General features: G+C 34.0%; 2 pseudogenes across 2 annotated transcripts in view; one reads left to right on the top strand and one right to left on the bottom strand.

Moving 5' to 3' along the window:
- LOC309861946 (olfactory receptor 6F1-like) overlaps positions 1-16,687 on the top strand; it is a 300,844-nt pseudogene that overhangs the window by 122,208 nt on the left and 161,949 nt on the right. The gene's annotated exons all lie outside the window — the stretch shown is intronic.
- On the bottom strand, positions 10,910-11,849 carry LOC309861246 (olfactory receptor 2L5-like; annotated as a pseudogene). Its single transcript has one exon. The product of its transcript is annotated as an olfactory receptor 2L5-like (transcript).

Genomic DNA, 16,687 nt, shown 5'->3' with positions numbered 1-16,687 from the left:
TTCTCTAAATATAGAACAGGAAACATTGATTACCTCACAGCTCTCCCCATAAGCAATCTGAGTTAAGCTTGACTGGGTCCTCTGCCTTAAGAGTTCCAACAAGGTTGTGATCAAAGTGCTAGCAGGTGCTAAAGTTTCATTAGTTCTCCTCTGGGAAAGGACCTATTTTCAAGTCCAGTCAAGTGTTGTCAGCAGAGCTCAGTTCAGTCCTCCTGGGTTGCTGGACTGAAGTGTCCAGTCCTCTTGGGTTGCTGGACTGAAGTCTTCAATTTCTTACTGGCTGCTGATCAAGAGCTTCATTCACTTCTGTGATTTTTCATGGGATATCTCATAACAAATAGCTAGCTTCATTCAAGAGACAGGGGAGGATGAGGAAGGAGGGAAAGAGGTGGAGAGTCAAAATAAAATGGAAGTCAGTCTTTCTGTATTCTAATATCATAAGAGATAAGATTCAGCTCTTGCTCAAGGGGAGAACACACAGGGTCATGAATAATGGCAAGCAGGGATCATTGGGCCAGATGTTAGCCTATCACAAAGATCTTCCAACTTCATTGTATTGTTGTCAAAACTTTGAATTTTAGAGTTAGAAGATACTTTAGAAAAATCTACTTTACTCTTATCCCCAGCAATTTGTATCTCCCTCTTATTTCAAGTATGAAGAAATTACATCTTAGAAAATGTAAACAGTTAGTCACAGATCATTCAGGTACTTAACAATGAACAATTCCAAGGTCCACTTATTTTTATTTTCTTGACTACATGCAGAAATTTTCTATAAATTATTTCTTGAGTTGTTTTCAACTTGTCCACGATAATTATTTTACTTATAGAACCCTTAGGGAACAACTAAACATGTTCTAATTCAGCATAAAAATCATTCTCATGAATAAAGACTCTGAAGGAATGTTTAGAAAACCATCCATATAACTAAATTTACCTTTTAAATTAATAGTTTTAGTTTATATGTGGATATTTATCATGTAGATAATAACTTAAATATTAATCTACTTCAATTTTATGCAATTATAAATTTTATGTACATAAAACTTCAAAATATCTACACATTAGAATGATATCCTCAGACAGCCCTTAAGTCTTGACTAGAGATTTATAATTATATGTGTCATTATTTCCCTTTTTCCCCATGTCTTGATATATTTTTTGATAACTATCCTATATATAATTTTCAGGTAAATTAATAATTTCTCTTAGGCTCCAATATGATATTACCATCACAGTCAGAAGTCAGACTAGAAGATTTGTTCATGGTTGTTGCATTTTATGTTTGATTCTGCTACTTTATTTAAACCTGAGTTAGTAGCCTGCTCTTCAACTTTCCTTTTACAGGTCTTTCCCCTTGTATTGCCACATGTGTAGACTCAGACCTTCACTTCCCACATCTCTCAGCCCATAACTAAGTAGTAAATAAGTTCATTACTCCGAGAATAATGTGATAACCTTTAGGTCTCTGGTGAGTTCTTATGATGGTGAATCTTTCTTAGATGATGTTGTGACAGTAGACATTCTTTCTGAGATCTGTCCCATTTCCAACATTGTCTTGTTGGTAAATTACTTTTTATTCCAAAAGGACTTGGAGTCTTCTTTCTCTGATATCCAATCCCTTATTAAACCCATTCCAGCAAAGGATATCATAAATGCATGACCTGTGATCTAACAGGCTATCCTCTATGAGGAGGTACTGAGATCCACAGAAAAAATGTCAAGAGCTGAAGACACAGATCTCTGAAGAAGTCACTATTGATCTGTGAGAAGCAGAGTGTGGAAACGTTCTTGGTACCCATTCACACACAGAGCAAATTCAGCACCTCTTTGTCCTATCTTCTCTCATCAATTGATTCTTTATCCACACACTTATTTGACTTCAACTCTATAAACCAAATAAAGCCACATGTTTATTTTTCTAAAACTCTATCTTCCTTTCTTTCATTTAAAAATTTAATCTTCTGCTGATCATTCCCCCCTCTCTCTCCCCCTTGTTTTTTTTTTTTTTTAATTATCCGTCAACTCTGTTACATATTTTTTTCTGTACTTCCTTAAAGGGACAGCATCTCAAATTCTTTTGCACTCAGTCTCTCTCCTTTTACTGGAAAATCAAAACCTAATTTCCCTGATTATAGCTAAATGAGAGGAAAATATATGTGTACAGAAAATGTGTTAGTGGCATCCAAGGAGATGAACTTTGCTATTTCTGGATTATTGACCAACAGTGGCGGATGGAGCATTTCATTTCTTGATAAGTCCCAGTAGTTTGTTTTGCTTTTGTTTCCCTTGTCTTTAGACATATGTCTTACTGCCTGTGTTCTCCTTTAGGAATTTATTGGATTCCTGTTTCACATTTGGCTCCTTCATTCATTTTTAGTTTATCTTTATGTATGATGTAAGAGAATGGTCCAGTTTCATTCTTCTGCATGTGGCTGTACAATTTCCCAGTACAATTTATTGAAGAGACTCTCTCTCTTTTACCCATTGACTATTCTTTCTTGCTTTTTTCAAAGATTAACTGACCACAGAGTTAAGGGTTGTTAACTGGGTTCTCTATCCTGTTCCATTGAGTTATTTGTCTGTTTTTGTTTCATGCTACCTTGATGATCAAAGCTTTGTAATATAGCTTGAAGTCAAGCATTGTGATGCTCCCAGGTTTGGTTTTATTTTTCAACCCCTATTCTGGCAAATAGGGATCTTATCTTGTTCCATACAAATTTTAGGATTGCTTGTTTTAGCTCTCTGAAAAATGTCAATGCTATTTTGATAGGGATTACACTGAATATGTAGATCTCTGTGCAGCATATTCATTTTCATTTTTTTATTCTTCCAGTCCATGGACATGGAACGTTTTTTTCATTTTTTTGTGTCTTCATCAGTTTCTTTCATAAGTGTTCTGTAGTATCTACAGTAGAGGTTCTTGACCTCTTTTGTTAGGTTTATTCCTAGGTATCTTATGATTTTTGGTGCAATTGTAAATAGGAGAAATTCCTTAATTTCTCTTTCTTTCATCACATTGTTTAGTCACATTGTTTAGTCACATTGCAACTGATTTCTGTGCATTGATTTTTGTAACCTGGCATGCTACCAAATCGCTGTATGAGTTCTAGCAATTTTGGGACAGAGTCTTGAGTTTTCCACATATGTATAATGTCCTCTGCAAAGGGAGATAGTTTGGTATCTTCATTTCCAATTTGAATGTATTTTATTTCATTTTGTTCTCTCATTGCCGAGGCCAGGACTTCTAGTGTGATTTTGAACAATATTGGTGAGAGTGTGCATCCCTCTCATGCTCCTGACTTTATGGAAATACTTTCAATTTTTCTCACTGAGAATGATATTCACTGCAGGCATTTCATAAATTACTGCTATGATACTGAGGATAGATTCCTCTATCCATACACTCTCATGAGTTTTAATCAAAAAAGAATGCTGTATATAGTCAAATGTTTTTTCTACATCATTTGAGAGGGTCATTTTTAAAAATTTTATAAATGTGCTCTATTTCATTGATTGATTTGTGAATGTTCAACCACCCTTGTGTCCCAGGAATGAATCCTGATTGGTTTTGGTGAATAATCCTTTTAATATACTTTGGGATACTATTGGCTCATATAGTAGTGAAAATTATGACATCCATTTTGATCAAGGATATCAGTTTATAATTCTCCTCTTTAATTGGAGTTAATGTCTGGTTTTGGTTTCAAGGTGATTATGGCCTCATAGGACAAATGGGGAAGGTTTCCTTCTATTGCTATTTTTGTGGAACCAGCTTCAGTGAAATAGATATTATTTATTTTTTAAATGTTTGATCTAATTCTCCTGAAAAGCCACCTGGCCCTAGACTCTTGTTTGTTAAAAGGTTTTTGAGAACATTTCTCTCTTAATAACTCCTTTGATGTATCCCAGAGACTTTGAACCAACGTATTTTCATTCTTATTAGTTTCCATGAATATTTAACTTGTTCTTTAATTTAATTCATTCTTTAACAGGATGCTCTTTAACCTCTAAGTGTTTGAGTTCCTTCCAAATTTCCTCTTCTCATTAAGTTCCAGTTTCAAAGCATTGTGGCCTGTAAATACGCAGGGAATAATTCCAATCTTTTGGTATTAGTTGAGACTTGATACATGACCCAGTATGTAATTTATTCTGGTGAATGTTCCATGTGCTTTTGAAAATAATGAGTACTCTTTTGCTTTACAATGTAATCTTCTGAATATATCCATGAAGACAATCTGGTCCAATGAGTCACTCAAATTCTTTGTTTCTTTGCTGCACTTCTGCTTAGATGAACTGTCCATTGCTGTGAGTGGAGGGTTTAAGTTCCCTACTATTAATGCATTGTTATTAATATGTTTCATTACTTTGTATATTAAGTAGTTTATATAATTGTCTGATCCCAGGTTGGAGACTTAAATATTTATAATTGTTAAATCTGCCTGTCCTATGATATAGTGCCCCTATGCATCCCTACTACAGGCTTTTGTTTAAAATCGAATTTGCCTGGTATGAGGATTAATATCTGTTTGGGGTCATTAGTGTGGTAAATGGTTATCCATCTCGCTTTCTGTGTGGAGGTATCTTTTGGACTAAAGTGAGTCACTTGTAGACAGCATTTGGATAGGTCTTGCTTTTTTAATGAAATCTGATAACCTGTGTCTTTTTATTGGAACATTTAGCTCATTTACATTCAGAGTAACTATGGAAATATATGAATTTAGTGCCATTGTACTGCCTGTAAAGTCGTGTTTCTGTAGACTGTCAGTTTTTCTTTCTGGCCTATGTTATTATTGGGGTCTCTCTTCCCTTACAATATAGCCCTTAATATTTCGTGCATGGCTGCCTGTTGTAGAAGTTCTTTCTCTCTCCTTCCATTCCGAATGATGGCCTTGCTGGATAGAGTGTTCTTGCCTGCATGTTCCTCTTATTTAGTATCCTGAATATATCTTCCAGCCCTTTATGACTTGTCAGGTTTCTGTACACATGTTGATGCTATTATTATATCCCTCCCTTTTTATCCCTAACGTTTCTGAGGATATATTATTTTTCTTTAAGATTTGCAAACTTCATCCTTATATGTCTTGTTGTTAATCTATTTTTATTGATTTTGGGAGGTGTTCTCTTTGCCTTGGACATGAATGTTTTTTTTTCCCTTTCTCAGATTAGGGAAGTTCTCAGCTATGATGTCCATAAATATACCTTCAAATCTCTCTCTCCACTCCCTCAGGCACCCCAGTAATTCTGATTTTGGTTAGTTTCCAGGTATCATTAAATTTTAAAAGCCTTTCTTCATGGGATATTAGTTGTCTTTTTCCATTTTCCTCAACTTGGTTACTTTCCATTATCCTGTCCTCTAGATCACTTGTTCTCTTTTAGCTTCATTGCCCCTAGCTGTTAGAGCAACCAGTTTATACTGCATCTTATTCATAACATTTTTCAGTTCAGCCTGATTAGATTTCATTTCTTCCCTTAGAGATTCTATAGTGTCATTTACACTTTTTAAAGCCTAGATATTAACTTTATAGTTGCTATCTTGAATTTCATCTCTGACAACTTACTAATATTGATCGTGATTAGCTCAGTGGCAGAGAAAGTTGCTTCTTGTTCTTTCTTTTGTTGTGAATTACTTCTAGTCATTTTCCCAGTGAAGGATGGGTGAGTGATTAGCAGAGTCCAAAATATCAACCATGACCTAAGCAAAATACATCCTAGACAAATCTGAAGTCACAATAGAAAAAGGAAACAAAACCAAAAAAGAAAACATAAAATGGGGGGAGGGGTTACTATAATCTCACAAGGTGGACAAAGCAAGGTTATCCACTTGTTCCTGAATGATTTTTTATCTGTGTGATAGAAGATACTATATCCCCAAACTGAAAAGCAAAAGCAAAACAAAACAAAACAAAACAAACAAACAAAAAACCCTTATGTATAATTTAATGGTGTGAAAAAGGTCAGAAATCAAGCTTATATCTATGAAATGTAGATGTAAAAAAGTAACTGAAAGACATAAATGATAAAATAGGAATCTATTTGAAATGGGAAGAAAGTTAAAATAAAAGAAAGAAATTAAAAATTTTAGCTTGAAAGATAAATGAATCTCGAGGAAACATCTCAATCTCAATATATTATTTTCCACTGGTTTTGGAGTTTTACAGTCTTGTGGAATCCATACAGTTTTTGTCCACCTGTTCATCCAATCTGTCTTTTGGGTGAGGGGCCTCCTGTGTTTCTTCTCAAATATCTTTGTTGGGGTGCAGTTGTCCCACAACTTGTCAAGGGGATGAGCTCAATATAAGTTAGTCCCCTCTATGGCTTTTGTTCACTGGAGACTTTCTGGACGTCAGAGGATGAGAATAAAAATGGTCATGTCCGAATCTCTGGCCCAGAATGGACCCCCTCTTCAATAAACCCTCCGGGACAACCACTTTTGTGTTTGCCAAACTCCACAGACTCCTGCGGTGTATATGCCCACTGCAATTCTTCCCAGGAAAGTACACAGGGAGTACCAGGGACTTGTCAGCACCATTTCTCTATGTGTATTTGGGACTTGAGCAGTTGTGGGCTCACATGCACACCCTGCACCACTTCTTGAAGGTGGGTTTTGAAATAATGGCTTAGACAATTTCAGGGTATTACTGAGTTGTTCTCAGTCTCTCCATATACAAGAGATAGAATGTGCTATTAATCTTTTGTTTGGTCTTCTCTTGTTAATCTATTTTCTACTACAGGGGTTACTCAGCCAAGGAACTAGAAATGTAGAACCATTATTGTGTTCCATATGAAGCATTTACTGAAAATATCAAGTACCATGTCTCCATTTACTTTGAATCAAACTAAGATCAGGAACATGATGTGGCTTCCTTTAGGCCATAATATATCAAGGACTATGACAGATCATGGTCTTCCTGATTCTCTCCATTATTCACTGCCTATTAGAGATAAGGGATCAGTTTGGAGCCTTTCTGCCAAATTTCAGAAACTCTCAGATTATTTTCAGTGATTGCACTGACAAAAAGAAGACATTCCCTCTATTTTCCTGGTTTGCATGATAACAATCTCTTCCTAGTCACTCATTCTAACTTCCTCAATGCTTGCCTCATGAGTGTGTGGCCTGTGTCCTTGCACAGGGTCCCAGACTCACAAAGGTTCTCTTCTTGGCTTAATGCCGTGTTTTTGCCATTTTAAAGTTCTTAATGATTTTCTGTATGTGTACATATGTGAACAGAGGACCTGAGGGCAGCATTGGCATATGATTTTGGCCCAGCAACGACATATGCACACATGGACTGAGGTAGTATGCTCAGAAAGCAGTCTCCCTGGCCTCCTCATAAGAACACAAAGATCGGGACGCCTGGGTGGCTCAGTTGGTTAAGCAGCTGCCTTCGGCTCAGGTCATGATCCCAGCGTCCTGGGATCGAGTCCCACATAGGGCTCCTTGCTCCCCAGAGAGCCTGCTTCTCCCTCTGACTCTGCCTGCCACTCTGCCTGTGCTCGCTCTTGCTCTCTCTCTCTCTCTGACAAATAAATAAATAAAATCTTAACAAAAAAAAATAAAAGAAGAAGAAAAGAAGAAGAACACAAAGATCTTGCTCAGGGTGCCATGGGACCCCAGGGGAGTAGCTCTGTTGGTACTGGGACTGGGAGTTTCCTGAGTAATGATGACAGCAACAACTGCAGAGATAGCAACAATGGTGGAAGGAGCCAAAGCCAGGAGAGAAAAGAAGCCTGCCTGGTAAGCAATGACTCTAGGGGGAGTGTGAGCTCAAATTTCAAAGCCCATTCCTGCATCATTAAAAAAAAAAAATTATTAACTGTCTAGCTGGAGATCCAGTTCAGGAAATGCTATGTAGCTTAAGAAGTAAGTTCTTTTTTTCTTTTCTTTTCTTTTCTTTTCTTTTCTTTTCTTTTCTTTTCTTTTCTTTTCTTTTCTTTTCTTTTCTTTTTTTAAGATTTTACTTATTTATTGATGAGAGTGAGAGAGCACAAGCAGTGGGAGCAGCTGGCAGACGGAGAAGCAGTCTCCCTGTTGAGCAAAGAGCCTGATCCTAGGACTGGGTTCATGACCTGAGCTGAGGCAGACCCCTAACCAACGGAGCCACACAGGCATCCCTTCAGCAGTAATTTTTATCAGTAAATTATCACAAAAGAAAGGCATACACATTATCATTTTAATAACGTATTTTGGGAAGTTATTAGATTTGATAAAATAATCCAAATTCTAGAGTTTTAAAAAGTGCTGTGGCATTTCAAAATCAATGCCTACAGATTTATAAAATAATATAGGATATAGAAAATTTTAATATATTTAAAATTAATATGTTACTGATAAAATTTAATTATATATAGAATTATATATAATTATCTTATATATAATTCTATATAATTCTCTAATATATATTCTCTAATATATATCATAATATAATTTTAATTATATAATATATATTATATATAATATAGAAAATGTAGATATATAATAAAATATATAATATAGAAAATGTAGATATATAATATATGTAATATATACATAAATAATATAGATTAATAATATATACATAAATAGATAAATATAATAATTATATAATTACATATAATTTTGATCATATATAATCTACATATTAATTATTATAGATTAATTAATTATATACTAATTAAATCATATATTATGATTTGATTATATACAATATAATTACAAATCATTATATATAAATATATATTAATATATATAAATACATAATCACATATTATATAAGATATATATATATAAGATTATATATAGGATTATATAAGATATATATAATATGTAATTATGTATTAAAATATATAATGATTTGTAATTATATTGTATAATTACATATATACATATGTATATACGATATTATAAGACATAATATGTGATTTAATGATATATAATTAAATCATGTATGATTAAAATTATATATCATTACATAATTATTATATATAATATACATAATATCAATATATATCATATATAATCTGATCATATACATCATACATAAATGATGAATGATATATATGATATATATCTTATATATGTATATTATACATGAATAATACATCATGAATATATTATATACATATATGCATATAATATATATGATAATATATGTATTTATATTTATATATAATATGAAATATATCATATATTATATATCCATATTTATGTTATATATGTATAAATCACATATAATTCAATCATATTATAATTAGAGTATAATTAAATTTATTAAATTAAATTAAATTATTATTTATAAATACTAATTAATTTATCATCGTAAATCATAATTCATTTTTATTAATATAAATCAATTTATCATTATAAATTATAATTTATTTTATTTTTGATATAAATAACAAATATATATAAATAACAAATATATATATTTATATATATTTTAAAATATAAAATATATATAAATAGATATACATATAACAAATAATATATCTACAACATAAACGTAAAATTTTATTTATTATATAAATTTATTATATAAATAATAAATAAAAATAAATATTTGCATTTTTATTCATTATAATGAATTGATAATCATACTATGATTGAATTATATTAATTAAATAATATTTGATTAATATAACTTCATCATTGTATAATTATAGCATAATTAAATTATATATAAATTAAATATATAATAAAATAAAATATAATTATATATAATATAATATATCATATACTATATATAATATGTGATATACACAATATCATATGTGTATATACACATATGCATGTGTATATATAATATGCACAATATATATATTATATATAATATCACACATATCATATATAAAGTATATAGTGATATATTAATACGTATGTTACTTTAGTAACATACGTATTAATATACGTATTAATATATAATATTAATTATCAGTTACTAATTATTAAAATATAATATAACAATATATTGATAATATGTCAATGAATAGATTGTTTTTTTTAAATTTTATTTATTTATTTGACAGACAGAGGTCACAAGTAGGCAGAAAGGCAGGCAAAGAGAGAGGAAGAAGGAGGCTCCCTGATGAGAAGAGAGCCCAATGTGGGGCTTGATCACAGGACCTTGGGATCATGACCCGAGACGAAGGCAGAGGCTTTAAACCACTGAGCCACCAGGTGCCCCATCCCTGAGATTCTTAATTCCTAATAACTACACTAAATTTTTGACCCATTCAGCTTTCAATTGACTGCACAGTTTCTTAATCTATGCTGGCAGATCCAAGTCATTTCACCTTTCTTTAGGAATACCTAATATGGAATTACTTTCCTAGGATTCATCTTCTTAAAAGGATGACAAAATTATTATATTTTGTTGAAAATGATGTAAGAACTTTATAATCCCTGGTGAAGTCTCAGTTAATCTTTTCCTAAATTGGGAAAAAGGTAGTAATTGGCACAGATAAGTTATGAGTCTACTATGAGAAAATCAAGAATTTTGCTGACTTTCATTTATATCTACATATTAAGGAAGCATTTATTTTTATGTTTACCTGTATTTGAAAATAAATTTAAAATATTTGAACTTGTATTATAATGAAAACTTCATTTAGACAGTTTCCATTTTAATTTCTGCATGACTAAGAATCATTTTCATAGAGAACATATTAGCAAAAAATGAGTGCATTTGAAACTTATAAAAAAAATAAAACAAAAACAAGGTCAAAAAAGGTTCATAATTATGGATACTTGCAGAACAATTTTGTCTGTACATGAGTATGGACAAATACATGTTCATACATGTCCATACATGATTTTCTTTTATTTTTCTCATTTTAGTCCTTCCACTCTAAGCATAAAATAATATTTTAGTTACTGTATACTGATGAATGGACTTATAATCAATATTGGGTACATATGTGAAAAATGTGTCTACATTTTTACAAAGCAGACTTTCTGAATCACTCTTCTCAGGGACCCCATAACTTCTTTGTTTCTCAGGCTGTAGATGATGGGGTTGAGCATTGGGGTCAGAATCGTGTAGAAGATAACCAGGACCTTGTCGTCTGTTGGAGACTGAAAGGATCTTGGGCATAGATATGTGTAAGCAAAGGGTGGATAGTAGAAAGTCACCACAGTGAGGTGGGTGCTGCAGGTAGAATAGGCCTTCTTCCTCCATTCTGTTGACTGCATGCGGCAGATGGCATGGAGAACCCAGTTATAAGAACATGCAATGCCAGTGAAAGGAAACACAAGGAGAAATGTGGTGTTCACAAACACTGTGTACTCATAGATCTGGGTGTCCACACAGGCCAGAGTCAACATGGTCGGAACATTACAAAAGAAATGGTTGATGGCTCTGGATCTACAATAAGGGATATATATAGTGTGTATATAGTGTGGGCACAGGAGTTGACTGAGCCCAATATCCAAGATCCTATTATCATCAGCACACATACTTTTGTGCTCATTCAAATGGAATAGTGGAGAGGAGAGCAAATAGCCACATAATCATCATAGACATAAAGGCCAATAGTAATCTTTCTCCACCAGCTAAAGCCATGAAGAGGAAACTCTGAACTCCACATCCAACGAATTAAATAGACTTGTTTCCAGAGAGATAATCAGATACCATCTTGGGGACAATGGTGGATATATAGTTTAGGTCAATGAGAGAATGCTGACTGAGTAGGAAATACATGGGTGTGTGGAGATGGGTGTCTAGGAAGATGAGGAGAATCATGGACATGTTGCCAAACATAGAAATTAGAAAAATAAGAATGATGACAATAAAGAGGAATACACCAATTCTTGTTGGTGGGAAAAACACCAATAGGATGAAATCAGCTCTTGTTTGAGTACAATTTTCCATAGAGCATTGATAGAATTTTCCTAAAAAGAGACAAGAAAGCAAATTAAAGATGGAACAAGAGGATATTTAGAATTTATAATTGTAGTCAAAATGTATTGTTGAAAATCTTACAACTCATATGAATAAATGAACTTTCCTATTTTTAGAAAAACAAAACAAAAACAAAAATAATTTATTTTTGAACCAGAAATTAAAATAAGGATGCAAAAATTAATAGCCTATATCTTTTCTAAGAATTCTTTGGAGTTATTTTAAAAACTCTCTCTCTCTTTCCCTCTCTCTCTCTCACTATATGTGGTTTTGTGTGTGTGTGTGTGTGTGTATGTATACATATACACACACACATATACACATGTATGTAAGTATATGAATATATATTAAGAATTCATTAGGATAAGTATTACTACTGTACATGATTGCAGTATTGCCAAATCAGAGGTTTACTTAAAATATTTGAATAGAAAATAAATTTTAATGCATACTTTATATATTTATTTTAAGAATAATTTAGGATATAATAATTTAAGAATAAGTTAAGAATATTCATGGCCCATAAAGGATCATTTCCTTTTATATCTGTGACTTAAATCTAAAGCTCCAGCAACTGTTAATAAGCTTCTGTTATAAAACAATATTTCCTTCTTGAATCCTGTTTTCACAGTAGCATCTAGTCAAACATCCTTGAAACCAGGTAAAATTATTTATTTCATATGTTCTGAAATCATGAATGAATCTTTTTTTTTTAATGTTCATGGAGCCACTCTATAATACCTCATTAGTTTTTGATGTAGTGTTCAATGATTCATTAGTTGCATATAATACTCATGAATAAATCCTTATTGTCAAGGACTATTTATACAAAATAATTCTCTTCTGACTTCCCAACCAGTTTCTGAATGATACAGCTCAAGGATAATCTTCAACTAATTATATAAACACCATACTCATGGTAGGTTTCACAAATCTGCCAGAGTTCTTCAAAATAGCATTTGTTTTATGTCTCTCTCTTTTTCTAATAATTAAATGATACACAGAACTTTATGGTACTTTGTCTTACTCATTTTTTCATTTATTTTCTTTTTAAATGTTTCTGTTTAAATTCTATTTATTTAAAATAAAGTGTAATACTAGTCTCAGGTGTATAGTTTAGTGGTTCAACTTATCCACAGAACACCCTGTGCTCCTCATAACATGTGTACATTTAATCCACATCCCCTATTTCATCCATTGCCCCATCCACCTCCAGTCTGGTAACTATCTTGTTTTTCCTTATAAGTAAGGTCTTCTTCTTGGATTGCCTCCCTCTGTGTCATTTTTTGGTCCTATCATAATTTCTTTTGGTTTTTAAGTTCCACATATAAGTGAAATATTTTATTTAAAATTATAATTTAGATCAGTGTGTGAATTTAATCACATATATTTGTCACTTCTCCATCTTAAAAAAAATCATAATGGTAAGGAGTATATATAATTCAAAATAGAACAAGTGTCAAACGTCCCAATGAGAGAGAAAATATTTCAGGACCATTTGAAAAACTGATTTTAGATAAAGGAATGATCAGTCACTTAAGTGGCAAAAAAAAGGAAATAACAGCCTGAGGGTCTCTTGGAGGTGAGAGGAGAAATTCTCCATTGACATCATAAGTGAACAAGTTCCACACAGTCTGTAGTATCTTATTCTTAAATACTATCCTAGACCAAATGATACCATGCTTTTAGGGGGTCTCCAACACAAAACAAGAATATGCATACATATGTGCACACAGAGGGAGAAATATTCACACTCTCAATCATGCAAAAAAAGTAAGAGTAAAAATGGGAAAATGCAGAAAGAATTCTCTAGTAGGTTTCATATGCTCAGAAAAGCTTTGGCACAGCAAAGGAAATAGTCAATGAAACAAAGAGGCAACCCAAAAAATGCAAGAAGAAATGTGTAAATGACACTACTAAGGGCTGATATCCAAGATATATGAAGAATTATTCAAACTCAACACTCAAAAAGCAAATAATCACATGAAAAAAAAAAATGGGCCGAAGGCATGAACAGACATTTCTGAAATGAAGACATACAAATGGCTAACAGACGCATGAAAAAATGTTCATTATCATTGGACATCAGAGTGATTCAAATCAAAACCACATTGATATACCACCTTCCACAACTTAGAATGGTCAAAATTAACAAGACAGTAAATACCATTTGTTGGAGAAGAAGTGGAGAAAGGGGGAAATTCTTACACTGTTGGTGAGAATGCAAGTTGGTGCAGTCACCTTGGAAAACAGTGTGGAGATTCCTTAAAATTAAAAACAGACCTAACCTATGACCCTGTAATTACACTACTTTGGGGTAAATACCCCAAATATACAAACATAATGATAAGAAGGGCCATCTGTACACCAATGTTCATAGCAGCAATGGCAACAATTACCAGATTGGAAAGAGCCAAGATGCCCATCAACAGATGAATGGACAAAGAAGATATGGTGCATACATGCAATGGAATATTATGCCTCCATCAGAAGGATGAATACCCAGCTTTTGTATCATCATGGACAGGACTGGAGGAGATTGTGCTGAGTGAAATAAGTCAAGCAGAGAGAGTCAATTATCATATAGTTTCACTTATTTGTGGAGCATAACAAATAGCACAGAGGACATGGGGAGTTAGAGAGGAGAGGGAGTTGGGGGAAATTGGAAGGGGAGGTGAATCATGAGAGACTATGGACTCTGAAAAACAATCTGAGGGGTTTGAAGTGGCGGGGGGTGGGAGGTTGCAGTACCAGGTGTGGGTATTATAGAGGGCACGGATTGCATGGAACACTGAGTGTTGTGCAAAAATAATGAATACAGTTATGCTGAAAATAAATAAATTTAGTTTAAAAAATTAAAAAAAATAAAAGAAAGAAAGAAATATGGGGACAAAAGTATGAAATGTTATCAATTCCCAATATAAATACCATTAGATAAATAAAGGTATAAGTCATAAAATGAAGTGTTCTTGCCAAATATATATATATACATATATATATGTATATATATATATATGTGTGTGTGTGTGTGTGTGTGTGTGGTAAAAAATTAAGTCAAAATTTAGGGGGAGGAGTCAAGATGGCGGAGAAGTAGCAGGCCGAGACCACTTCAGCTAGCCGGAGATCAGCTAGATAGCTTATCTAAAGATTGCAAACACCTGCAAATCCATCAGCAGATCGAAGAGAAGAAGAACAGAAATTCTGGAAACAGAAAAACAACCACTTTCTGAAAGGTAGGACCGGCGGAGAAGTGAATCCAAAGCGACGGGAAGATAGACCCCGGGGGGAGGGGCCGGCTCCCGGCAAGCGGCGGAGCAACCGCGCACAAAATCAAGACTTTTAAAAGTCTGTTCCGCTGAGGGACATCGCTCCGGAGGCTACCCGGGGCAAAGCCCACACGGGGTCAGCGTGGCCTCAGGTCCCGCAGGGTCACAGAAGGATCGGGGGTGTCTGAGTGTCGCAGAGCTTGCAGGTATTGGAACGGGAAAGCCGGCTACAGAGACAGAGCCGACAGTAAGCTCGCAGCTCGGGGTGACCTTGAACCGGTCGCAGGCTCAGTGAGCTCGGAGCGCGGCCAGAGGTCAGGCAGATGGGAGTAACTGGGCGCTGTTCTCTGAGGGCGCACTGAGGAGTGGGGCCCTGGGCTCTCGGCTCCTCCCGGCCGGAGACCAGGAGGCCGCCATTTGTATTCCTGTCCTCCGGAACTCTACCGAAAGCGCTCAGGGAACAAAAGCTCCTGAAAGCAAACCCAAGCGGATTACTCACCCCGGCCCCGGTAAAAGCGGTGCAATTCCGCCTGGGGCAAAGACACTTGAGAATCACTACAACAGGCCCCTCCCCCAGAAGATCAACAAGAAATCCAGCCGAGACCAAGTTCACCTACCAAAGAGTGCGGTTTCAATACCAAGGAGAGCAGCAGAATTCTAGAGGAGGAGAAAGCAAAGCACGGAACTCATGGCTTTTTCCCTGTGATTTTTTTTTAGTCTTGCGGTTAATTTAATTTTTTTCTGTTTCATTTTTTTTTTTTTCGCCTTCGGGTAATTTTTTTTTTTTTTTAACTATTACCTTTTTCTTTTTTAATGATTTTTTACTAGTTTATCTAATACATATATTTTTTCTTTTTTATATTTTTCTTAGGTGTTTTCTTTTTTTTTTAAATTCTTTTCTTTTTTTTTTCTTTTTTCTTTTTTTTTTTAATTTCTTCCTTTTTGAACCTCTTTTTATCCCTTTTCTCCCCCCTCACGATTTTGGATCTCTTCTAATTTGGTTAAAGCATATTTTCCTGGGGTTGTTGCCACCCTTTTAGTATTTTACTTGCCCCTTCATATACTCTTATTTGGACAAAATGACAAGACGGAAAAATTCAACACAAAAAAAGAACAAGAGGCAGTACTGAAGGCTAGGGACCTAATCAATACGGACATTGGTAATATGTCAGATTTAGAGTTCAGAATGACAATTCTCAAGGATCTAACCGGGCTCGAAAAAGGCATGGAAGATATTAGAGAAACCCTCTCGAGAGATATAAAAGCCCTTTCTGGAGAAATAAAAGAACTAAAATCTAACCAAGTAGAAATCAAAAAAGCTATTAATGAGGTACAATCAAAAATGGAGGCTCTCACTGCTAGGATAAATGAGGCAGAAGAAAGAATTAGTGATATAGAAGACCAAATGACAGAGAATAAAGAAGCTGAGCAAAAGAGGGACAAACAGCTACTGGACCACGAGGGGAAAATTCGAGAGATAAGTGACACCATAAGACGAAACAACATTAGAATAATTGGGATTCCAGAAGAAGAAGAAAGAGA

Source organism: Mustela nivalis (assembly GCF_964662115.1).
Source record: "Mustela nivalis genome assembly, chromosome: 3".
NCBI lineage: Eukaryota > Metazoa > Chordata > Mammalia > Carnivora > Mustelidae > Mustela > Mustela nivalis.
The sequence above is the reverse complement of the archived record's forward strand: the minus strand, read 5'-3'. Positions and strand labels throughout refer to the sequence as shown.